This window comes from Pongo pygmaeus, chromosome 11 (genome assembly GCF_028885625.2).
Source record: "Pongo pygmaeus isolate AG05252 chromosome 11, NHGRI_mPonPyg2-v2.0_pri, whole genome shotgun sequence".
NCBI classification, from domain to species: Eukaryota; Metazoa; Chordata; class Mammalia; order Primates; family Hominidae; genus Pongo; species Pongo pygmaeus.
In genome coordinates this window covers 79,482,934-79,510,165 of record NC_072384.2, presented here as the reverse complement: position 1 = coordinate 79,510,165, position 27,232 = coordinate 79,482,934, and the positions used below count along the sequence as shown (strand labels likewise).

The following is a 27,232-nucleotide window of genomic DNA, read 5'->3' as shown; positions in this document are numbered from 1 at the left end:
CCTTGTTAGGGGAAGTACCTGGTGCAATATGTCTAATTGTTAATATGAAAAAAGTATAATACAATCATATACTACATGTGTCCAGAAAGTCTGTAAACCAAGGCAAAAGTAGTGTAATAATAGAATTTGACAACATGGCTGCTGTGGACTAAAATGTACCTTTTCCCCATCCTCCCAGAAAGGAGAGGCCAAAAGACCTTTGACCTGTCCTTGAGGTTTGGACACTATCATCTCAATAGTGACTATGACAGACTGAAAGCCATAAGCCCATCCTCAAGTTTCGGAGGGCCTGAGCACCTCACAGTGTTCTACCCACCTTTCCAAGGGGAAAAGTAAAGAGTGTCTATTTATCTTCTGGGAGAGCATTGAATTAGGTTGGCCAAGAAGGAATGAAGTTTCAAGGCTTAGAAGGGGTGAAAAGGTCTCACCCAGGGTTATGGATTATGAAGCACAGTGGCAGGTCCACTCTGAATCCTGTGGGGCATCCCAGGAAGTGCTAGGGTCTGTGGGTGATAGATGGATGATGTGGTAGAGGGGGAGGTGATGTCATGAGGGAGGCCACTGTGTTCCAGGCACTTAAAAATTCCAAGGTCTGCACTGGCTCGGAAGTGGAGACACCCATCTGTCCTTGGGGTTTGAAAACCAGCATCTCAATGGTGACCACAACAGATTGAAAGCCATAAGTCCCTTCTCAAGTTTGTTGAGTTTCCTGGTGCTCTCACAGGGCCAGAGCAGGAAAGGGTATGGAATACCGAATAACACTGTTAGCAAATGGATACTCGGAGTCATACTTTATTTGATTTAGAAAAATAAAGCAAGGTGACATTAAGTTCTATTTTGTGGAGTAAATTTTGTGTGTGTGTGTGTGTGTGTATTTATAAACATGCACGTAGTTATACATATATATCTATGAGGTATTGGCAAAAAAACACCAAAATAATAGCCGAATTCCAAAAAGAAAGCCTACCTTAGTTACTTTCTACCCAGTGAAGAGGCCATTGGAACTGGCACTCTGGGGAAGAGCAGCTCCCCTGGACTAGTCTGATGTTTTTCCAGGTTTATCTTGGGTTTTATAAAATCTGATGAGCATTAGGGCCAACACTGAGGATGAGAACCTTTCTGTTCTTCTTTCCATTGAGTAGACAGACGGTGAGTCACTTGTGTGATGTGTTTCCTCCTGGTCAGCTCTGGATAGTGAGGCCGAACAAACTGACCGGAAGTGTGTTGTGGGAATCAAAAATCAAGTTGTAGTCCAGCATACCGTGTCAGTGCTTCATGGTACTTAGTTTTGAAATCTGAAACGTTTCTAGCAATGTTTTATTTTATGTTTATGTGTAATATTAACACTCTAGCAAGAGATTAATCATGATTGTTCAGAAATTATCTGTTAAACCTTAATTTAAAATAAAATGATGTTTAGTTGAGAGACATCAATTGTAATACTGATTTAAAGAGCCACTTGGTGAAGGAAAAATTAATTAATTATATCAGGTTATTTTAAACTGAAAGAAAAATAGCATTCTGCTAACTTATAAAGTGGCAATGTTTAAATTGACTGAATCCTCCATGCCCTGCTGCTAAATCATTTTAGGATATTTTCACACCTAATTTCTACTGAGGTTAATTAACATACTTGGAGGGACCTGTCATTATGTCGGAAAGGCAGATTTTAATAAAACTGCACTTGTATGATTTTTTAAGAAATCTCTCCTACCACATAGGATCCAGGGAAATAAAAAGTCTCTCTAGTTCTTCCTCCCAGATATATGCTGATATATGCACACCCACACATGCACACACTCACTGGGGCTGACACACACAACATATTACACACATACAACATACTACACACACATTCACACACACACATTCAGTCTGCCACACACAGTCTTCTCCCTTCTCCCCATACATGGTTGCTTGTTCAAGCTGACACATACATAAACACACACACTCTTGCTCAGGCTAACACACCTACACAACATAAAAGTTTGTGTAGCCAACAGTGTTCTACCCACTTTTCCAAGGGGAAAAGTGCGTATGCGCATGAACTTTCTCTTTCTCAGATTGACACACATAAACTCACACTGTCTCCTGCAGGCCAACACGCACTCACACACACAGACACACATGCACATGCTCAAGCTGACATGCACACATACCTATGCAGACACACACACAGCCAGTCATGTGAACATAACCACATAGACCCATTCAAATTCACACACACACACACACACACACACACAGAGGGTTACACACACAGACAGTGATGTCTACTCACACACAGTTAAGCTCTGGCTTTCTTTTCTTCCCCGGTGTTTTGTTGCTGACCTCTGACTTTTCTGCCTTTGATTTACATTCTCTTGATCTTTAACTTAGACGTGGGTGACTCAGACCAATTATTTCATGTGATTACATTTGGAGTGAAATTAATGGTTTTGATACTGGCTCACTTTTATTATTTGCATGTAGTTTAAGAAAACTTCATGGATTTATTCTGCTTTAATATGTGAAAGTGAAAGTTGAGAGATTATATAAGTAGATAAGAAAATTGCCTTTTAATATATACCTGTTGAGTCTACAGGGTCAAATGGGAAATTGGCAAACAATATATCATGAAATTCAAGAGAAAATTCTCTATTTTGCCAAATTGTAGATCAATGTTCTTATGTCACTTTGTGCTACTTTCTGTTACTTGCTTTCATTGATTATGATAATAAACACTATGCACAATAACAGTGATACAATTTAGTATTTCAATAGGAGACAATGAAAAGGTGGGCAGTTGGGTTGCCTTTCTGAAATCGAGAGCTTTCTGTTTGTGAATATATAAGGACAGATATTTGTCCTTCTTCTATTTTCAACAGAACATTGAAAATGCCTAGTGTTATTCACAATGAAGCTTTTACACAATGTGTAAAAGATTGGAAAGCAACATTTGGGACACATCAGATGTTTGTTTCTTGAAGAGAATCTGGAAATCATACTTCTGGGATTTTGTTACTAATGAAGAAAAAGGGAAAAAAAATCTTCCATAAACCACACTGGTCCATTGGTGCATATCTTTTGAAAAGTAAAATGAGATGAGAGAATGACAATTAGAGTATAATATATTATATTCTGAAAGGAACAACTAATATTTCTGAAATTTCATGTTTAAAAATGTGAGCTTTTATTTAGATATTTATTTTATTCAGTCACTTTCTTAGTCTTACTAGTTAGATAAGAGAACTTTAGGAAACCATACCTAGGACAAACATTGAACTTCTATTTGAGGAAGCCCCCACTAGGTATAGTGTTTAGAGAAATTGTCTCCCATGTGGAAACGTAGGCAGAAGATCCTTCTGCTCTCTTCCCTCCTCCCAGGAATCCTGATCAGGTAGGGCCTTAAGGTCTTCATAAAGACTTTGATTTTTACTGTAGGTGAAATACAAAGTCATTAGAGACTTGTGAGCAGAAGAGTGACATGATCTAACTTACGTTTGTTTTTAAGGAATCACTCCCATTACAATGGGAAGAACAGATTGCGGGGGCATAACAGATGAGGGAGAAGGTCCCTTCGGCGGGGACCAAGGCATTCCAGAGAAGAAATGACTGTGGCTTAAACTAGAATGAAAGTGGAGAGAAGTGATTAGATCCTGGTATATTTTGAAAACAGGGTAAATAGAATTTGCAGCTCTATTTGAAGTGGGCAAAAAGAAATGGAGACCCGTTGATGATTCCAAGGTTTTTAGCCTAACAGCTTGATGAATGAAATTTCCATTTAGTTAAATGGGTAATTTGGGGATGAGGAGTACTTGGGGTGGGGGTTGCTTCTTGGCAGTTTGATAGACATTCAGGTAGAGTAGGCAGTTCTGACTGATTCTGAAGTTTAGGTGAGAGATTGAATCTGCAGGTGTATGTGTGTGTGAGTGTGTGTGTGTGTTATATGTAAGTTGTCAGTGTACAAACATATTTAAAGATAAGAGCCTGAATGAGATCACCTTGTGAATAAATGGATGTAAGAGGCACAAAGACTAACCCCTGGAGCATTTTAACATTTATAATCAGATAGATGAAAAGGTACCAGCAAAGGCATCTAAGAAGGGTTAATAGTACAGTGGAGTGGTGTCCTGGAAACAAATGCATTATAATTTTCAAGAATGAAGGATTCCTAAATGTGTACTATAACACATAACAAATGTCAAATAACATGAGGACTGTGAATTGACCACTGAATTTGCAAATGTGGAGGGCATTAGTGACCTGGTTATGCGCTAGAGTAGTGTTGAATGAATCAAATAATCTAAATCAATGAATCAAGCAATCAATCAAGATATGGCATAGACATGTTAAAAGAATTGTTCTCTGGTAAAGAAGATAGTAACTGTATTTGGTTCCTGAAACAAAATGATTTCATGATCTTGACATGTGTTTAGGTAAACAGAAATACCAGTATAGTTCTTTTCCCTATTTTTAATTAGCTCCTGCTCTCATTCAGTTTCCATAATCTTTATAATTCTTCTCAAGTTCTATTTCAGTCTCAGCTGATGAGCTTCCCTCATGCTTGACTTAGGTAATAAAAGTGAACATCTCTGAGTTCAGTGAATGTTCTGCTCCCATTACCTGCATATAAATCTATCTGTATTTGCACCTCTCCAGTACTTCCTCCTCACAGGTATCAAAGGAAAGATGTCCCTCCTAGACAAGTCTCTCTACCTATTCTCTTGATGTGTCTTTTCTGCAGGATCCTGGTGACATTCATTGTTCCTTTCTTTTAAGCCTTTGTCCTCTCCCTCTCTCTATTGCTTCTCCCAGCTCATAGATTTGTTTGCTCATAGCTTTTCCCGTTTTGAAAGCACAGGCCTTTCCCCAATTTGTATTTCCGTCTAACTAGACAAAAACGATAGAGACATATTGTGAAGTATTTTAGAAATAAGGAAATGAAGAATGAAGAAAATCATAATCACCCATAATCCTATTCTCAGAGATGATCATTATGTGTTTACTTAAGTTTTTTTATATGCAATTTTACCAACTGTGATGCAACTATATATACACTTTTAAAATCTTCCTTTCATTCAGTTAACATCAGTGTTATTATTTTTCTTCATGTGTTTGTTTATTTCAGCTAGTTAAGGCCATGTAGTAAATTGTATCTCAGAAGTCCTCCAGCCCTGGAGCTTCATGTACTTTTCCAAAGGCTTGAAATAGTTTAAAAGGTTTCTTCATGAAAAGGCCTCTGCAACATTTATCCACACAGCCTGAGGGCGCTTCAGTATCTGGACTTGGCGGAGTAGTTCTTGGGGACAAGACCAGGTCGCCGCCATTGAGGGCCCTACAGTCCACGGTCTCTATGATGTCGACCATCTCCTGCTTGTCCTCCATGGCCCAGTTAATCTTGTTGTTGCCAGTCCCCAAGACAACCATGATGTGCTTGTTCCTGAAGAAAAACATGATAGTGCATGGATCATATAACTCATACATTTTGTTGAAGTCAGGTACTTTGGTAGTATCCACGAGAAAAATAACTGCAAAATCTTTAACCTTCTCAATGATGCTGTACAAGACCTTGTCCATTTTCATGCATGTGGGGTCCCAGTCGTGGCCGAAGCGAATGACAACCATGCAGTCCTCTCCTGGGAGGATGGCCTGGTCTACCTGCCAGCTGCTGTGGAGGTGCAGGAGCATGTGTGACATGGTGGCCCACACACTTGCCACTGCCCAAGGCCGGGTGCCAATGAGGGCCCTGCGTGGTGAGCACAGCTGGCCCCTCACTCCCCAGCCCCTTCTGCCCCCGAGGTCCCTGAAGACCCCCAGGGCCTGCCCATAACCCCCCAGCAACACTGGGCCTGCCTCATTCACATAACTTTGTAACACTCTCCACATGTTGTTAAACAGGTTTGTAAATAACTATTTTAAATAGCTAGAGTATTTGATACTGTGGTTATGCTATGATTTATATATTCATTATTTTACTGGATTTTTTTAAACCTACTTTCTATTTTTGATTTAAATAAAACTAAGGTGAATGTCTTTGTGTATAAATCTTTTACTACATTCCACATTATTTTCTAGGCTAGAGTCTGAAGGAAATTGCTGAGTCAAAGGATGTATACTGTTTTATGACACTTGTTTGCTATTGCCAGATTGTTTTTAAAAATCATTCTGCCAATTTATATGCCTGCTGGGAAGTGTAAGAATGCCTTTCTCCTGAGATTCTTAACTTTGAAGAGATTTTAAAAGTTGCTTTATGAGACAGTCCTTGCTAATTGGACAATTTAATAAGTGTTATCTAATTTTTTAAACATATTTATTTGACTACTGTAGGGTGAATGTCACTTTACCATGTTTACAGTAGTCATTTATTTTTCTATTATGAATTTTCTCTGCTTATCCTTTACCCATCTTCCACATTCCCCAAAGACGTTTTGGTAGTTTTTTGTTGACTTGTATGATTTATCATATTAATGTTGTCAACCATTTGTCTGTCATAGTGGCTGTAATAATTTTTTCCAGTTTTCTGCCTTTTACTTTCATGCATTTATTAATTAAAAGTTTTAGGAGTCAAATGACCAATTTAAAATTAAATTGACCACAAAATTGGAAGCCCCAAAATAGACCCAAGTAAATATGATAAACTGGCATATGTTTAAGATATTTAATACATTGGGGACAGATGTCCAAATCTGGGGGCAAACACTGTTAGAATTCTTTCTCATATGTCATACCAAAATAAATTTCAGGTAGACTAAGATTCAAATGTTAAAAAACCCAAAAGGCATAAGAGCATGTGAAAGAATGTAAGTAGATATTTATATAATCATGAGATAGTGATGATCTTTATCAGTACGTCAATAAAGGTAGAAACCATTAAAGTAAATATTTTTAAATGTGACTAATTTGAAACCTTCCACACAATAAAAACTAACAAAGATAAAATACAAATGACAAGCAAGAAAAAATAGTTATAAAAATATGGAAACTATTAATTTTGTAACTATTATAGGAGAGCTCTCTTGCAAATCAATTTTTAAAATTCCAAATAGAACATTGATCAAAGAACATGAAGGAATAACTTAGAAAAGAAGAAATATTAATGACTGAGAAATATTTAAAAAATCAAACTTTGCTAGCTTTCAAAGCAAGTAAAATAAATACATAATCTTTGGAAATATATAAATGTGCTTTGTTTTTGATACTTTCTAGTACGTGAATGACTCACATACTGAGTCATTCAGTAAGGTCATTAGGTATTGAGCATAGTACTCAATAGTTTGTCAGCCCTTTCCCCCTTGTCTCCCTCTGTGCTCTAGTGGTTGCCAGTTTTTATTGTTGCCATCTTTATTTCCATGAGTACCTAATGTTTAGCTCTCACTTATAAGTGAGAACATGGAATGTTTGGTTTTCAGTTGGTGTGTTACTTCACTTAGATTAATGGCCTCCAGCTGCATCCATATTGTGGCAAAACACATGATTTCATTCCTTTTTTTATGGCCACATAGTATTCCATGATGTATGTGTACCACGTTTCTTTATCCAATCCACCATTGATGGGCACCTAGTTTGAATTCCATGTCTTTGCTGTCGTGAATAGTGCTGCAATGAACATGTGAGTACATCAGTGTTTTTGGTAGAAGAATTTATTTTCTTTTGGCTAGATACCCAGTAATGGGATTGCTGGGTTAAATGGTAGTTCTGTTTTAGGTTCTTTGAGAAACCTCCAAACTGCTTTCCCCAATTGCTGAACGAATTTACATTCCCTCCAACAGTGTATAAGCATTCCCCTTTCTCTGCAACCCTGCCTGCACCTGTTGGTTTTTGACTTTTTAATAATAGCCGTTCTGATTGGTGTAACATAGTGTTGTCATTGTGGTTTTAATTTGCATTTCTCTGATGATTAGTGATATTGAGCATTTTTCATAGTTTATTGGCCACTTGTATGTCTTCTTTTGAGAAATGTCTGTTCATATCTTTTGCCCATTTTTAAATGGGTTATTTGTTTTTTGCTTGTTCAATTAAGTTCCCTATAGACTGGATATTAGACATTTGTCAGACGCATAGTTTATAAATAAGTTCTTCCCTTTTGTAGGTTGTCTGTTTATTCTGTTGATAGTTTCTTTTGCTGTGCGGAAGGTCTTTATTTTAATTAGGTCCCACTCGTCAATTTTTTTTTTTTTTTTGTGGCAGTTGCTTTTGAGGATTTAGTCATAAATTTTTTCCCAAGGCCAATGTCCAGAATGGTGTTTCCTAGGTTTTTTTCTAGGATTCTTAACGTTTGAGGTCTTACATTTAAATAATCCATGTTGTGTTAATTTTTGTACATGTTAAAATGTAGGGGTCTAGTTTTATTCTTCTTCATGTGGCTAGCCAGCTATCCCAGCACCATTTACTGAATAGGGAGTCCTTTTCCCATTGCTTATTTTTGTCAACTTTGTCAAAGATCAAAAGGCTGTAGGTGTGCAGCTTTATTTCTGGGTTCTCTATTCAGTTACATTGATCTGTATATCTGTTTTTGTACCATACTGTTTTGGTTATTACAGCCATATAGTATAGTTTGAAGTCAGGTAATGCAATATCTATGACTTTGTTCTTTTTGCTTAGGATTGCTTTCAATATTTGAGCTCTTTTTTGTTCTATATGAATTTAATAATAGTTCTTTTTAGTTCTGTGAAAAATGATGCTGGTAGTGGGATAGAATTAATGTTGAATCTGTAGATTGTTTTGGGTGGTATGGTTATTTTAACAATATTCTTCTAGCCCATGATCATGGAATATTTTTCCGTTTGTACCATCTCTGATTTCTTTCAGCAGTGTTTTGAAGTTATCGCTATGAAAATCTTTTACATCCTTGGTTAGATGTATTCTTAGGTATTTTATTTTTGTGTTTGTGGCTATTGTAAATGAGATTGCATTCTTGATTTGGCTCCCAGCTTGAACATTATGGATGTATAGAAATACTACTGATTTTTGTACATTGATTTTGTGTCTGAAACTTTACTGAAGTCATCTATCAGTTATGGGAACCTTTTGATGGAGTCTGTAGGGTTTTCTAGGTATAAAATCATATCTTCAGTGAGGAGAGACAGTTTGACTTCTTATATTCCCATTTTCCTTCTTGAATGAAAGCTCACAGTTAATCTTTATGCACTATCTTGCTATTTCCAAAAGGCCGAGTCATGTTAAAAGCCTCTATTCCACCATCTTGGAAGAGAAAACAACCAAAATTGACTTGTAAACCAGTAGTTGAAAGAGAAAATTGGTTTTATTTGTGTTTGCTTCCAAGTTTTATTTTAATAGAATAAGATATTTTATAGTGATTGGAAATGATGATGATGATGATGACAATGTATATCCATATTTATTTACATGGAACGTGCTCCTTAATGTAGAAATTAAAAACTTTAAATTACAAGGCAACTACAATCCCATTCACGAAATAATTTTTGTGATTTTTTTGTATATATGTTTGTGTCAATGTATATAAACACTAAAAAAAAGAATATATTCTGAAATGTAACAATATTTTCTCTTGATAGGAAAATCAACAAACTTTCTTGTTTATTTTTATATGCATTTTAAGATTTCAGAATTTCTCACAAATTACTTTTATAATTATAAAAATGTATTTGCATTTTGAAATTGTCTGTTTTTCTTTTCTTCTTTTTAAAGTCATTTTTCTCTATGCTTAACGTCCTTCCTTTATAAAACAGTCACTTAAAAAAATTTTTTTTAAAGCTCTTCCTATCTGGAATTTATTTGATATATAGTTTCAGATGAGATTATAAATCCCCCTAAGAAGACAATATTCAAAATAGTTGACCAAGTATTTCAGTAACATTTATTAGATAATTACATATTGACTCCTGATGTTCCCTTTTCAAAGATTACTGACATATATCAATCTTTCTGTTTGAAGATAATTCTGTTCCATTGGTCTACTTGTTTTTGTGGTATTACCTCACTGTTTTCATTATTATCTCATTACATTGTATCTTAAAACTGATAAGACAAATGTTATTTTTTTCAGAACATGCTTACATATTTGTTTTTCTGGATGAATGTTAGAATCAGTGGCTTAAAGTCATTTTCCCACAGTTCTTAAGGTATACTGAATAAATATAATTTTTTTTCTCGATAATTCAGGGTCATGATTCATTGTGAATCATCATAAGTACTATAGCATTTTTGTGAGTTATTTAGATACAATGGATTTTTTGGTCATGTCCCACGTGACTCATTAGGTTTTTCAAAATTTCTGTAATAAATTTATATTTTTCCCATGTTTCTTTAATGATACTTCCAGATGTCATACTTACGTCTTTTTAAACAGCTTTTATCTGTAGTTGAATCCATGATTAAATTTTTTAGCATTGTATGTAGCATAAGACTCAACGATAGAACTCTGTGCCCTGTATTTTGATTGTTCTTGGGTCTTATGTGTATGTTTCTTTGGCCATGTTTCATGTAATTTAGATTGCCATTTTAATGACTAGTTAAGTGTGACATTACTATATTTGCACGTGAATATGAAGATATACAAGATAGAATAAGCTATAAAGGTAACAGAGCATAATTCAATGGCAAGAAACGCAAAGATAGAAGAGAGAGAGTTTTACTGAAACTCTTTATGAGTTCTCTTCATGAGACAAAGTTCTTTACATGCCATACTTCTTGATCCATCCTTCCATGTAACTGAATCTCAGATTAGATTACTTTTTCCTGAAACTTAGATGGTGTAATATAAATGAACAGAGCAAGGGGCCAGTAAACTAATACATGGATACTGAGTGATTTTTTTTCTTTGCCCTTGAGCTTTTATGTTTTCATATTCTAGAGGCAGTAATCATAGCTTGACAGCTGTCAACCTGATTCAAAATTATTAATCCTTAATGTTTTATCTTCTACATGGAGGAGAAACTACCAATTCTCTATTAAATGGTAGTTAAAGAATATTTCATGTCTTTGCTATTGTGAATAATGCGGCAATAAACATACGTGTGCATGTGTCTTTATAGCAGCATGATTTATAGTCCTTTGGGTATATACCCAGTAATGGGATGGCTGGGTCGAATGGAATTTCTAGTTCTAGATCCCTGAGGAATCGCCACACTGAACCCAAATGTCCAACAATGATAGACTGGATTAAGAAAATGTGGCACATATACACCATGGAATACTATGCAGCCATAAAAAAGGATGAGTTCATGTCCTTTGTAGGGACATGGATGAAATTGGAAATCATCATTCTCAGTAAACTATCGCAAGAACAAAAAACCAAACACCGCATATTCTCACTCATAGGTGGGAATTGAACAATGAGAACACATGGACACAGGAAGGGGAACATCACACTTCGGGGACTGTTGTGGGGTGGGGGGAGGGGGGAGGGATAGCATTGAGAGATATACCTAATGCTAGATGACGAGTTGGTGGGTGCAGCGCACTAGCATGGCACATGTATACATATGTAACTTACCTGCACATTGCGCACATGTACCATAAAACCTAAAGTATAATAATAATAATAATAATAATAATAATAAAAAGATAAAAAAAATAAAATAAAATAAAAAAAAAAAATTTACATTACTCAGTTAAAAAAAAAAAAAAAAAAAAAGAATATTTCATTTATCTATTTCACCTATTGTTATCTGTCTGTCCTATGGCATATTTTTCCAGGTTAGGAGGAACACATTGCTGATATTTCATAAACATGTTGCCACTGACTTTATTTTCCTGTTAATCATGTGTTTTATTGTTTTTTGCAAAGTTGTAATGTTATTGCTGTAGTAGAAACAATTTCTTTTGTTAAAGCTCTGAAGGGAGGTAGGACCCATCAAAGTTAAGGGCCTAGACACAGTAACAGATGCTCCTGTAAAGCAATGTTTCTCAAAAAAGGTCTTCGATGAAATATATGTAAATCTCCTCTTTGTCATTTATTTTTGGAATGTTCTCTGTTTTACCACACTTCATTTGTTTTTATATTTTTATTATGAAATACTTTAGATATAGAGACAAGTATACAAACTAGCTTACCACCATGCACCTGCCACCCAATTTTATTAAACCTCAACATATTTGCCTTAGTTATTTTTTTTAGGCCAGCACTACATTACAGCTACAGCTGAAGTTTCTGTGTGCCTTTGCTTTATCCGTTTCTCTCCACAGGTAACCATAGCTTTGAATTTAGTGTGTATCATCTCCATTCTTGAGTGTGCACTTTACTTTGCATGCATGTATCATTTAAGAATTATAGGCCGGGTGCGGTGGCTCACGCCTGTAATCCCAGCACTTTGGGAGGCCAAGGCAGGCGGATCACGAGGTCAGGAGCTCGAGACCATCCTGGCTAACACGGTGAAACCCCGTCTCTACTAATAATACAAAAAATTAGCCAGGCGTGGTGGCGTGCGCCTGTAGTCCCAGCTGCTGGGAGGCTAAGGCAGGAGAATGGCGTGAACCTGGGAGGCGGAGCTTACAGTGAGCTGAGATCGCGCCACTGCACTCCAGCCTGGGCGACAGAGCGAGACTCCGTCTCAAAAAACAAACAAAAAGAATTATATACGATATTATAAATGATATTTGTATGTTGTTTAACTTTATATAAACGGTAGCCTGCTGTATTCTTTTTCTTTCTTTCTTGATTGCTTGCTTTCTTTCCCTTCCTTCCTTCCTTCCTTCCTTCCTTCCTTCCTTCCTTCCTTCCTTCCTTCCTTCCTTCCTTCCTTCCTTCCTTCCTTCCCTCCCTCCCTCCTTCCTTCCCTCCCTCCCTCCCTCCCTCCCTCCCTCCCTCCCTCCCTCCCTCCTTCCTTCCTTCCTTCCTTCCCGGAGTCTCGCTCTGTCGCCCAGGCTGGAGTGCAGTGGCTTGATCTCAGCTCACTGCGAGCTCCACCTCCCGGGTTCAGGCCATTCTCCTGCCTCAACCTCCCGAGTAGCTGGGACTACAGGCGCCTGCCACCACGCCCAGCTAATTTTTTGTATTTTTAGTAGAGACGGGGTTTCACCGTGTTAGCCAGGATGGTCTCGATCTCCTGACCTCATGATCCGCCCACCTCGGCCTCCCAAAGTGCTGGGATTACAGGCATGAGCCACCGCACCTGGCCTTTTTTTACTCTTTTTTGAGGGGGGTGGGGGGAGGGGATGGAGTCTCCCTCTGTCACCCAGGCTGGAATGTAGTGGTAAGATCTTGGCTCACTGCAACCTCTGCCTCCTGGGTTCAAGTGATTCTCTGGCCTCAGCCTCCCAAGGCACACGCCACGATGCCTAGCTAATTTTTGTATTTTTAGTAGAGACGATGTTTCACTATGTTGGCCAGGCTGGTCTTGAACTCTTGACCTCAGGTGATCTGCCCACCTCGGCCTCCCAAAGTGCTGGGATTATAGATGTGAGTCACCATGCCCAGCCTTATTCTTTAATTTACTTTTTAATTTGACATTATAATTTTAGGATTTATCTATGGTAAAGCTAGTAGTTTCAACTTATTCATTTCAGCTGTTGAATAGCATTCCATTGTGTAAGTATACCAAATTTATCTAGTCATTCACTTATAGACATTTATATAAATGTAAATAATATTTCATATCTATTTACCAATACAAACATGGTAGAAATGGACATTTCTCTCCTTATTTCCTTGGCAAGTATTTTCTCAACCGTATACCTAGAAGTGAAACTGCTCTGTCATTAAGAATACATATCTTCCAAATGCCTCCTGATAGTGTTTGTACCAATTTATAAGCCCTCTAGAAGCGTATGGATCGCCATTGCTCTACATCCTCATAGTACTCATTGTTAGACTTTTAAATGTTCTGCCATTCTGTATATGGTGTGAAATTGAATTTTGCAATTTTGCATTTCCCTGATTACTAGTCAGATTGAGCCTCTTTTCATGTATCATATGTTTGGAGGCAATAATAGTATTGGGTTAAGAGCTGGATGTAAAAGCCAGATAACTTGGTTTTAAATCCTGACTCTTCTGGGTGACTTCGGGCTTGCCACCATTTTGTGGCTCATTGGCAAATTAGGAATAATAATCATACCAACATGGTGGGGTTTTTCTGAGTTGACATGTGAGAATGTCTTACAAGTGTGTTGAGCCTTAAGTAAGATGTCATTGTTACAAAACATTACCAAGGTGTGATAAGTGGGGTATAAAAATTTAGTGATGTAAAATATCAGGTTACGTTATTGAAAGGTTAACGGCTCTAATCAGCCTTATCTGCAAAGACCGGGATGGAAAAATTCTGGGGATTGGGGGAGCCTAGGCTTCCCTTCATGACCTCCCTGCCTCACCAACCTCTCCCTCTTCTTATTCAAAAGATAACTTTAGCTGAAGACCCAGGCAGAAGACAAGGAGCCAATTACAAAGCATGAAATATCCTATTATTTAAAATTGAGGGGCATGTTGTCTTAGAATTTTATTATATTATTAAATGTTTGGTCTTTCCTTATGCAAATAGCTTGTTTATCATCTTGTACATTTTGTATTGGGTTATTTGCTTTTTATTATTAATTAGAATGAGTTCTTTCCATATTTTGGACATTAATCTGGATAAATTTATTTTCCCAGTTTCTGGCTTGTCTTTTAAAATTGTTTATGGCATTTTTTTGTCTGTTTGTTGGTACAAAATTTAAAATTTTTAGTATGGTTAAATTTAACAAACTTCCTTAATGATTTCTGCTTTTACATCAGGTTTAAGATATTTTTCCCTGTAAGCCAAGCTGTTAAAGATACTCTCCCATATTTTCCTCTAAATGTTATGAAGTTTTTGTGTTTTAAAAGCAAAATTCTCTCTGGAATTTATTTTTATGTCTAGCATAGTAAGTTAGAGAGCTAATTGTCCAAGCACTATTTATTGTAGGACTCCAGTGTCCTCTTTGTCTATCCATTATGTAAAACGACACTGCCTTTGTTACTGTGTCTTTATAATAGCAGAAGGAGGAGGAACAGCAGCAGTAGCAGCTAACCCTTATATAGGTCTTACTGAATGCCAGGCACCATTCTATGTTTTTTACATACTCATTTAATCCTTAACTGGATCCTATGAAGTAGGAACTCTCTTTATTTCCATTTTATAATTAAGGAAACTAAGAGGCAAAGACAGGTTAGGTAATTTGCCACATAAACCTATAGCTGGAATTCAAACCCACGCCTTGAAACCAGGAGAAGACACAGACATAAAAAGAAATAATTATAATAATATAATTTGTTAAGTTACAGATTAGAATTATGAGAGCTTAATCTAAGAAATACCTACCCTGTCCAGGAGTTTCATGAATGGTGTTTTGGTTTCATGTTGCTATAACAACCCAAAACTTAGTGGCTTGAAACCACAATCATTTTATTGTGCCTTACGTGTCTATGGGCTAAAATCTACTGAGTATGTGATGATGTCTAGAGTTGCATTCATTTGGGACTTGGCTGGGCCAGACCATCCAAGATGTTTCATTCACATGGCTGAGGGTTGGTCCTGGCATAGGCTGGGAGCTAATCTGGGGTGTTTAACCAGTACGCCTTGGTTCCCCCCATATAACCTCTCCATATGGCATGTTTTTTTCCTAGTACAGTGGCCGGGTTCCAAGAACAGAAAGTGAAGACTGAGAATTCTCTTATGGCCTAGGCTTGAGAGTTCCAGAATGTCACTTTCACCTCATTCTGTAGTCCAAGCCAGTCCCAAGGCCAGATTCAACATGAGAGAATTGAACTGCCCACCTCTTGATGAGAAGAGTGTCATGAGTATATTGAACTGGAGGAATTGTTGGAAGCCCCTCTGGAGATTATCAATCACAGAGGGCATTGCTCCAAAAGGAAGTTTGTTCTGAACTTTGAGGAATGAGAAGGGCTTCACTAGAAAGTATTAGGGGAAGAAGATCCAGGCAGTGGGTAAGAATAGAGGCACAAAGGAGCATAATATGTTTGGATAGGAGTTTTGTGCTGTGGAGTCACAAGGGATATAGTTGATAAGATGTATTCGAAGTAGTAAGAAAATAATAGCTAAAATTCATCAAGTGCTCACTGTGTGCCCAGCACATCCTGCTCTTTGAATGATTTATTTCTTTTATCCTCATAACAATCCTGTGAAGGAGTGACTACTATTATCTCAATTTTCTTGACAAGGAAACTGAGGTACAGATAGGTTAAATAACTTGCACATGGTCACATACCTTGTAAGCATCAGAGTTAAATTCGAACGCAGGTAACATGCCTTTAGAGTACCTTCTCCCCCACTGCTTCATTCAGGCTCCTGTAGATCATGAAAACGTTTATGCCATATTATATCTTGCCTCCCACAGACTGTGTATGTCATGTTATGGAAATCGGGCTCTGAGTAAGAAACTGGAGCAATCCCACTGGCATTCTAATTGCTGTATTCTTAACACTGGTCCAGAAGTCTTAGGAGCACTTGAGTCTTTGAGTCCCTCAGATGTTGATGGTGGCTCCATGGTTTCAGGAGGTGCAGGTCAAGTGACGAGGTCTTCCCTCTATGTGAGTACATCTTCTGGTAATGCTGAAGGTGGTATTTGTGAGAACGCTCAGCCCAGCAATAATGGTAGTAGCAAAACTGGCAATAAGATTCCCTTTGGATACACACAGAGAGAGAAGCAGTTGAAAACAAAAACCAGTGTTGGGGAGAAGCAAAGATGATGATAAGCAGAACAGGGATAAACAGACTTGTGTTGGTAACACAGTTGCCAGAGCTGCTTTGGATTTCAAATGACCTTCCAATCTTGAACCCCTTTCTGTCTCTCCAAGCCTGAGTTGAGTTCTTGGGTGCTCTAGTTATGTGGTGGAAACTCCTATCTTTCTTATTTCCAGATACAGGATTATAATCAATCTCCATTATGTAGCATAACCTGAGTGAATTTTTGCTCTTATAATCGAAAGATCCCAACTAAGTTGGATATTTGGTTCTTAGCAGATGCTCTGTTACTGGCTGTATTTTTTTTTTAAGAAAGGGGCTGAGCCTCTTTACATCAGAATTATCTTTCTTTGATGCTTTATAGACTCTAGTCCAGGGCTTTGCACTCAGTAAATGCTACTGATATTTGCCGATTGATTGTTCTGTCCATTGAGATTTGTAACATGTATGTTACATGTATGTAACATGTATGTAACATGTATGTTGGTCATGGTCAAATAATGATAATGTGCAAAATATCATGCACAGTTTATAAATCTTATTTTATAATATCATGCTTCTACCTCTGAGCTGTTCCATTAATTAGACAAGACAATTGGTCTAAATATTATTTGAGTCTTTAAAATAATTTTATATAAACAGCTGATTTTTATATTAAGACTTTTTTAGATTTAAAAACATTTTTATTCAAAATCAGGCATATATAGTCATGCACTAGTAAAAATGGTCTCAGCAGTTTATTGCTTCCCATGGGTGGCACATTAATACCATGTTGATTACTTTGTCTGTTTTTTGTTAAGTATAATGAAACATTACCGTGGAAATGTTTGTATTTACTAAAAATGTGTTTCCTTAGAAGACATATGCCCTGTGTCACAAAGATTCATCTACTGAACTATTTATAATATAATAAAGATCATGATGAACAACACTGACTCTGAAGCCAGATTCTCTGAATTTTAATTTCATCCAAATCATGTATGACTTTGGGCAAGTTACTTAAACTCTCTGGCCTCAGTTTCTTCATCATAACATGAGGATGATAAAAATGTTTCCCTCATCACAGTATTCTAAAGATTGAATATGTCAACTGTTGAATGAGTTAATTTACTGTTAAAGCACGTGACATGTAGTCAGTGATATGTAAATAAGGCTTAGTTATTGCGTTTTTGTTATTTACTGTTAGTTTCTAAGGCTGGCAAAGACATTTTATTTTAAGTTCCATTTTACCGGTAGTTTTATCTGCCAAACATTTTGGGTAGCAGTAAAAGAAAGCAGAACAGCAAACCTTATAACAAGCAGCATAGTATCATGGAGAACACTCCTTCTCTGGGACCAGTCACTTTACCTCCCAGAAATTTCCTCTAGTTTTATAAGTTGTAAGCATGGCTGTTTGAATCACTGTCATTCAGCTTCAAAACAGCTGTGCCATTCTAAAGTATCAGAGGGTGACATAATGGTAGAACACAGAACACTTGTAGAAATACGTGAGGAATGAGTCTGTGAGGTTTAATTTGTGCTAAAAATTCATCAACACATCTAGAGCAACTCAAATCTTCCCAAGACAGATGGAGACTGTTTTAAGGTTGGTTTCATGATTCTGATTGGGACTGCTTTAATTTTATCATTGGATACTTCAAATGAAGGGATGAAATGTAGGGTAAATTATTATCTAAAATAGCCCTTCTGTTAAGATGTAGAGAGCAGAATGTGAATTTGAGAGGGGGAAGGAATTAATGTAGTAAATGGGACTGGAGACATTAACAGAAGGGGCTTAGAAAGAGGTGAAGCTAAGGAATGTAGCATTTTAAATGGATGATTTAAAATGATGAATTACATAAACGAACATGCCCAACAGGATGCATAAGGAAGTGTGTGAAGAGGGCTGTCTATTTTAAAGATTGGAATAAGCAGTACATATTTGGAGGGTCTCAGAGTATATAAAGAGATCTGGTTAGCATGGCAGCCAGCTGCTTACCTCTGATGAAATAAGAAATATGCTTAAGCTGAAGTGTAAAGGATTTGGGGTAGGCTTTTTAAACAATAAAGATTGTTAAACATTGATTTGAATTACGTTATCTCAGCCCTGGTAATATTGAGAAATAGCTTAACTGCTAATCAACCAGAGATGTTCCCATGCAAAGATTAAGTGATGGATCTATGACATCTTAACTACAATTTGTTTTGCTTTATATTTTAGTATTTCATAGCAATTTCTTACTTGAAAGTATAAAATTTTCTCAGACTCTTTCCTTCTGCCACCCTTTGTTTCTGTCAGATGTTCTGTAATTTTGTATATTGCTACTTTCCATTTCTTAGTTCCTCCATAGTGCTGTGATTTTGTGTAAATGCATTAGAAGACCTCTCTCAGAAAAATGATATGCCTGCCTCTTAAATCACACTCTAAAAGTGTGATGTGTAATTGTTCCATTTCATTTTTTATTTTACAAATTTTTATATGGCAGGTGCCGTGATAAGCCCTAGAGGTTCAGAATTGAATTAGGCATAATTTCTCTACCATTGGGATTTACTGTGTAATGGGCTGAAGATAGACATGACTACAATAAAATGCTAGAAGTTATGTAATTGAAATGTGACATGGCATCTTGGCACAGAGGAGGGAGTTGGGAACTTTGTCTTGGGAGGATGTATACACCAACAAATATGCCCTCAGACCATGTTGCAGGGAGTACATCTAGGTAAGGGGAAGTTACTGGGAAGATTTGTCATTGGAGCCTATCTCTACCCCAGGCCAGGAGAAACTTGGTCTAAAGCACTGGAAAATACTTTAGATCAACCTTGATCATTATGGTTCATATAATCACTCCTTGGCAAGGCCTCCGTGAGCAGCTACTTCCTAGCAACAACTCCATAGCATGAAGGAGAAATCACAAGTTTTAGTTGAAAAGTGCCTGTATTTGCCACATTACCTCCTGAGGATATTTTGAGATTAGGTAATAAACGCAAAAGCACCTAGCAAGAAATAGACACTGAAGAAATATGTATTCAAAGAAAGGAAGGGATACCAAATGGAATGTGTAGGCTTTGTTTGGATTCTAACTTGAACATACCAACCCTGAGGTGACTATTTTGAAGCAATTAGGAAACTTTGCTTATGAATTGGGTAACAGATGAAATCAAGGAACCACTGGCAACTTTAGAATGGTTGAAATAACATTGTAGTTATGTAAGAAATTGTCTATCCTTTTAAGAGATATAAACTGAAGTGTGTCTGAAGTCTGAGCTTTGCTTTAAAAGACTTCAGCAAAATAGTAAAGAAGAGATGATGTAAATGTGGCAAATTCTTTATATTGTTAAATCTGAGTGATGGATGTGTGAAGGTTCATTGACCTATTCTCTCTGCTTCTGAGTGTGTTTGAAAATTTTCATAGCTAAACTCCTCTGCTCTTCCTCCCCCAGTGAGTATCCATAACTAGATTGGTAGCTTAGACATACAAGTATTAGCAGCATGCAAGATTTAATTGAAAAGAAGAAAATAATAGGCAACTGCAAAATTCAGAACTAAAAAATCTATATACAATATAGATTTTTATTTTTACATGTGAGCTTAGGTATACCCCTTCAATGTGCAATCCCTAAAGCAGATATCCATTTAAAAGCAGAATGGCAAATTTCCTCAGCTTTGATTTCAAACTGAAATCGTGTTCAGAATTCATAGGCAAGAATGAACAATTTTAATGGATATGATTTGTAGTGTCCAAAAAGGGCAACTATCAATAAATCTCTTATTTATTCCCATTGCTTTATTATTTGCAGAATCACTTTCAAAGTTTATGCCATCTAATATTCTTTCTTTAACAAAGTTTATTCCTGTTTAAAATATTTTTTAAAAATGATTAATTTCAGTGTTTTATTTTCCCTTAATATAAAATATAGATACATTTTATTTCCAACTTAGATTACGTAAAAGCTTTGGAGATGAATTTTCAGAAATGGGTTTTTATCTGAAGATGTATTTTCTATATTGAATAATCAGAGTTGGAATTAAAAGTCACTTGAGATTAGCAGGTTGCTTTTTTTGAAAATGTTTTATCTGCTTTCAGAGTTTTAGCTCTTGGATGTCAGATTAAAATTCTGAAGCATGTTCGATTCATTTCAGAATTGAATGTCAAATCCAAAGACAGATATTTATAACTGAGTTCTGCTCAGGCAAAAACTCAGTTTCTGGACTGCCACTTGGATGATTGCAAAGCTCTCATTCACAGTTGATGTTACCATCATTTTAAATAAACAAATTAAAACTTTGAGATTGGATTTTAGCAAACCAGCCATTTAATTCCCTGCTTATTATGCTTTAAGTTTGCAGAATGTTTTGGGGTCTATATATTGCTTTCAAATAATTATTTTTTCCCACAATAGTACTCTGGCATTGGTAGTATTATTTCCACTTGACTATAAGAAAACTGAAGTTCTGAGAAGTGAAATGACTTGCCTAAGGTCATTCAGCTACTTAGCAGTTTAGCTAAGATTTCCATCCAGTTCTTCTGACTATGAGTTTTTCCATTTTAATATTTCTATTATAAATTTCTACAAGCAAGAAACTGGTAAAAAGAAAAATAACTTACATGCTTTTTACATACCAATATTTCAACATTTTGATCAGTGGAATATTTGTTCCTGCAGATGCCTAAAGAGAAGATGAAAATTCATATACTAATTTTCAGCAGATTTTAATGTAAAGGAATACAACACTGACTCTAGCAGAAATAGCCAGCTTTTAAAAAAAGTAGATTATGGTTGTTCCCTTTTAACACTGACGCCTTAAATGAAAGCCTGAGGTATGCTTTTAAAACTAATCATCAATGGGTATTTCACCATGAAGCAGGACACCTTTTTCGTTCGACTATGTTGCTGAATCAGTATAATCATTATATAGTTATATATAATTATGTAATTGTGTAATTAACAATAGAATTCAGTATAAATGAGAAAAGCTGTACAATGCAGGAACTATTGAGTAAAATAAGCATGACAGATAAATCTGTATATAGTATACTACTCTTACCAATCACCTGAAATGGGAGTGTGTTGATTAGGTTAAAATCAAATATGTAAATATCACCAAATCACTAAAATAGAATGGATAAACCATTAATATAAAATATTATTCTTTTAGGGGAAGAAAGGGCAAGTAGCTAAGTTAGAATTCCCTGAATAAAACCTTTTATGTAGATAAAATTTGGAAACAACATAAATGTTTTAAATAATTATAAAACAATATTAAATGTACAAAGCCATTCCTAAAAGTCAAAAGCAAAGTGAAATAAACAACCATGTAACAAGTACATGGCATACCACATGGAAAAGAGCTTCTTAAAGCTTTAGCCACAGTAATTTGACTATACTTACCAAGGAATATATACCATAGGAACAAAATAAAAGGTAAAAAGAATTTGAATTATTTACAGTGAGTGTGTTATTGGGGTTAGTAATCATATTGTGATCCTGACACTAGTATTGTGAGATAAAGCAGATGAGTAATTATGTTTGTGTCCTTACATACTGGAATTTTGGGCATTGGAGAAGGAAGATAAAGATGAAGATCAGTGAAGATGAATGAGGTTAATAGAAAACTTGTAGTCCTGAATTTGAATTACAGTATCAGTATGAACTTGTGATGCATTTTATTTAAAAAATATTTTCTAGCTCTATCCACTGAAATGGCCTACAAACAATGACTGTATAATATTGAGCACTCCCATCCACCAGACTTGTAGTATCTAAAAGGCGTGTCCCACTCTGAGGAATGGGGGGGCCTTGGAGAAAGGGTGATTCTAGGGCTGGGGCAGGAAATAAAGAAGAGATAGGAAGCAAGGAAGCTATAAAGGCTACTAGATTTGTGTCTCAGGAGTCCATTTGAACAGGCTCTTACTAACCAAAGATGGAACAATTTGATTATAAATTCAAATAATATCAGTAATAAATTGAAACACATGAGATATGTTAGAATCCATAAGTTGGTAATGATACTTACAAAAAAGATCCCTCTGTGGCCACCTGTGGAAGATTCTAGTGGCCCAACTCAGTACTTTGAAATAAACACAGGGAAAAAAAATGAAGCATTTTCCTCTTTTCTCTATAAACTGTACCTCAGGATAATCAAGAATTGATGACAGGATTTTCTTTTTGTAGGAGTATATTAGCTAATAAATGAAGAATGAATAGTAGGATTAGAGTATTACTATCGCACAATAACAGATTGAGGTAATGACCACAAAGCAGCTGGTCATGTCAGAAAAAGACATGAAGGCATCATGTGCCTCCTGATGAAGTCCCATAACTTATTGGTGACAAAGATTAGATCTCAATTTTATCAAGCCTCTAGATCTGACTATCGGTTTTCAGAAAGAAAAGAAAAATGAATGAATGCATTAAAATATACCATAGGGATACAATCAGCAAAACCTAGCCCGTGGAAAACTCTGAAGTACCAATAATCTGGTTTCTTTCACAAATAAATTGCAAGAAGAAAATGTGAAAAGGAACTATAGGCTAAAATAGTCTTAAAAGACATATCAACCAATTGAACTATTTGGACCTTATTCAGATCCTGATTCAGGAAATAACTGGGGAAAAACATGCAGATGAAAATTGGGGAAGCTTAAACACTGACTGGATATTTGATGCTATGAAGGAATTGTTATTAATTTTATAAGTGTGATAACATATTGTGTGGCTATGTATTTTTTAATTCACATCTTTTAGAGACATACTAAAATATTTATAGGTAAAATGATATCATTCTGGGTTTGCTTCAAAATAATATGCAGAGAGGAGACGTGGCAGGGAGTATATATGAAACACAAGATGTTAATTTGTCAAAACTGGGAGTGAACTATACTATTTTTACTACTTTTGTGTAGGTTTTAAATTTTCTACAGTAAGATTTTAAATAAAAGTGTACTTAAGATGGACCTCAGAGGTTGTATTATGGAGAAAAGTAATTGTTTCTGTGAAACAGTTATTATATTAAGAAGAATCACTGGTTAGGGTTTTTTTTAACCCCATTCCCAAAAGTACATTCATAATAAAATGTAGTTAACATTTCTTAAATATCAAGTATGTGCCAGACAGTTGCTCTAGTCACTTTACATGTATTATCTTGCTTAAAATTTACCAGAATCCTGTGAAGAAATTCTACTGTCTTCACTTTTCAGATCATTTCGAGAGATCAAATGTCTTTAACCAAGACACAGCTGGTAGAGGGTGCTATCTAGGAATGCTGCCCTTTGGCTTTCAGTGCTGGGGTGCTCAAGCCTACTCTGTTTGGCCTGAACAGTCCACAGGAGTGGAGACTTTGAGTGAGAGTGTCTGCTGTTATACCTTTTACATTTTCTTGATCAGCACTCTTTGCCCAGACTCAAGACTTTCTGGAGAGATTATAATTTGCATTTTGGCTAAATAAGAGACTCCAAAACTAGTCAGCCTCCTGCAAGGCAGTACTAGCCACTATCTGAATCCTTAATGAGGCGAGCTGTTTCCCTTCCCCACAAGATGGGGGGGAAAGAAAGCACAATTTTAGTTTTCACATTTTTCTCGATCAATTGTTCCAAAGTGGTTTTCCTTAGTATAGTGTAGTCAAATAGACTGCTGTCTTTAGGCAGTGCTAGGATGGTGCATCCTAATGTGAGGCATTCTCCTTATCATGCATGTGCACACAGGAGTGGGGGAATATAGTAAGAAACAGCAATTTTAGTACTAAGAAATGAAAAGAGCCCTTGGGTAAAACTCTGATGTTGCCCCAGGGGGATAGCTCCCTCATCTCGGATCTAGGGGAGCTAATAACATCTTTTAAAAGGTGAAAATTCAAGTTATCTGTGGACTGTCAGAACATTTTGCATAAGTCATCTCCAGGTGAGTAAATTAAAAACCTCAAGTTAGTAAAATCTTCTGCAAAGTGATCCTCTCTTGTAAAGTTGCTGCTGCTTGCTACAAATTTCCTCAAGATTGGTATAAGAGTATATGCTCTTTGATCTTAAAATAAGTTGTTTTCCCACCTTTTTTTGTAGGTGGATTTTTCTATACCCCAAGCAAGCGTAGTCAAGTTAAACCCTCCATAGTTTCTGTTTCATGGGAAAAAGAGCGAAATAAATTGGCATAGTCTATAGTTGTCTATTTTTTGGTTTAAATGGAAAAATTACCTTTGTGACTGGAGATACTTCTCACTTACTGTGTGTAGGTGTTGAATGGCTTCAAGATATATGGACGTTCAAAAACAGATTCAGTTAAACTGGGGATTGCTTCATAATTTAAAATATGATTACTTCTAACAAGAATTTAATGTCAGCTTTCTGATATCAATTATTGTAAAACTTGTGTCTTATTAAAGTCAGCCAATTCAAGTCACTGAGACCATTCCTTATTTCAAAACACTGTGTAATAACAACCGAAATTAGCGAAAATAAATTCTTAAGTGTTGGTTCACATAGAAAAAAAAAATGTAAGGGAATGAAAACTGAGATTTCTTTCTAGATCTTTAAATATATCTAGACTTTACATTATTTATACTTTATGAGGGAGAAGCTATGGCTATCTCTTTGTATCAAATTTATAATCTCATTATATAAAAATGATTTATAATGCACACACCACAGTGCACCCATAGATGTTGCAGATAGCACTGACAACATACAAAACTCCCCACCACAGTTAACCAGGGTATTCTCATCTACCTCTACTCCCTTTTTGCCCCCATAAAATGAAAATCATAGAAACCTTCTAGGGTTAGTTCCTTTCTATAACTCTAACTTTTCCCAACAGTTCCCTGCATCTATATTTTTCTGCTTTTTTTCGCCTGAAAGTTTTTTCTTCCCTCTAAAGCTTTCTTACCTACTACTTGACATCCCTTCCGTACCTCCTTCTTCTGAGAACTTTCTACCCTAGTTACCCCTCTTTTCTTTTTAGCTTCCTTGATTTCAGGCTCTTTGTATTATATCTTCAAAGTCGCTCACGTTTTTTTGCTCTAGAAAACATTTTTCACTTGCTTCCACTGGCCTCTTCCTTTCTTAGCCAGAATCCTTTAATGCAAGACCTATTACTGTTCTCTCCTATTCCTTATTTTCTCATTCATTTTTTAAAAATTCTCCTCCTCACATACTCTTTCCATTATACATTCTCATGACTTCAGATCCTATCTTTACAATGATGATACCCCCAGATGTATCTCCACCCATAACCTCTCTCTGTGTTTAAGGACCAATTTCTTCTCTTTAATACCCAATCAGATCTTGCTCAGCTGTGTCCCCATCTCATCCAAGATGACCCCTGAAGTCACATTGCTCTCTCTCTCTTCTATTATGATTGCGGATTCAAAGTAACTAGGCCTAAAGTTATGGACAAGTGTATGTTGGTTCTTATTTCCCCAGTAAGACTAAGTTTCTCAAGACTGTATCTTATGTTTCTCTTTCCTATCCCTACTCCAAATCAAATCTAGAGAAATAGCAAGAATCAAACAGTTATTAATATTAGGAGGAAATAAATGTGTCCTTTGGGGGAAGAAAATGTCACTTACATGACGAGAGAATTTTAGAGTTACTGACCTACAAAATCGTGGCTGTTTTATTATTATTTTAGTAATAAATGCTCATTGAACCTTTCCATGGTAAATAGCATTTTATTAGGTTATAGAATTTCTATCATTAAGTTTTAGAATATTCCGACACCTCCAGAAACTGATCATCTGTTTACAAATTTAGCTACAATATATACACTCTAGTAGACCAAACAACACAGGTATGGGTGCATAAATAATAAATATTATTTATGATAAATGTATAAATACTTGTGGAGGTTGGGTGGGCGTAATGGTAAGGTGTCAAGTAGAAGCTGATGTTGACTTAACCAGAGTGATTTCCCAGAGGGAGATGGATTTCTATAGATTCTGGTTTAAGACTGTAAAAACAGAAGACTGGCCTCATAAGAACAGCTTGAGTTAAGGATCAAATATAGAAGGCAGTCACTGGAGGCAACGCAGAAAGGCATAATGGAGACAAATCCAGAGATGTAGGTTTAAACTAGAAAACAGTCTCACTCCAAAATGTTGTTCTTTCCTCTCCAAACTAAATTATTGCCAAAACTATAAATATGTCATTTGTTCATATAATAGCTAACATTGACATAATGGTTGCACATCTCATTTTGAGTTTTAAACTGTAAAGTAAAGCCATTGCATGTGCAAAGCATTACTTTCTTCCTACCTCCTAAATTGTTCTGCCTCCTCTCCTCCCTGCTAACTCCAGTATTTCTGTTATCTTTTCTTTTTACCTGTATGCACCACTGACTGACATCTGCCCCCAGCCACCTGCCATGGCAGCTGTTGCCCACTGTATTAGTTCATTTTCACACCACTATAAAGAACTACCTGAGACTGGGCAATTTATAAAGAAAAGAGGCTTAATTGACTCACAGTTCCGCATGGCTGAGGAGGCCTCAGGAAACTTACAATCACGATGGAAGTGAAAGCAGGCACGTCTTACATATGGCGGGCAAGAGAGCATGTGTGTGGGAAGTAAAAGGGGAAGAGCCCCTTATAAAACCATCAGACCTCATGAGAAGTCACTATCAGGAGAACAGCATGGCAGAAACTACCCCCA

General features: G+C 36.3%; 1 protein-coding gene and 1 pseudogene across 4 annotated transcripts in view; one reads left to right on the top strand and one right to left on the bottom strand.

Annotated features, from left to right (window-relative positions):
• The window catches only part of ZNF385B (zinc finger protein 385B), a 430,199-nt gene that overhangs the window by 44,863 nt on the left and 358,104 nt on the right, over positions 1–27,232 (top strand). The gene's annotated exons all lie outside the window — the stretch shown is intronic.
• On the bottom strand, positions 5,207–5,679 carry LOC129031456 (thioredoxin-like protein 4A; annotated as a pseudogene).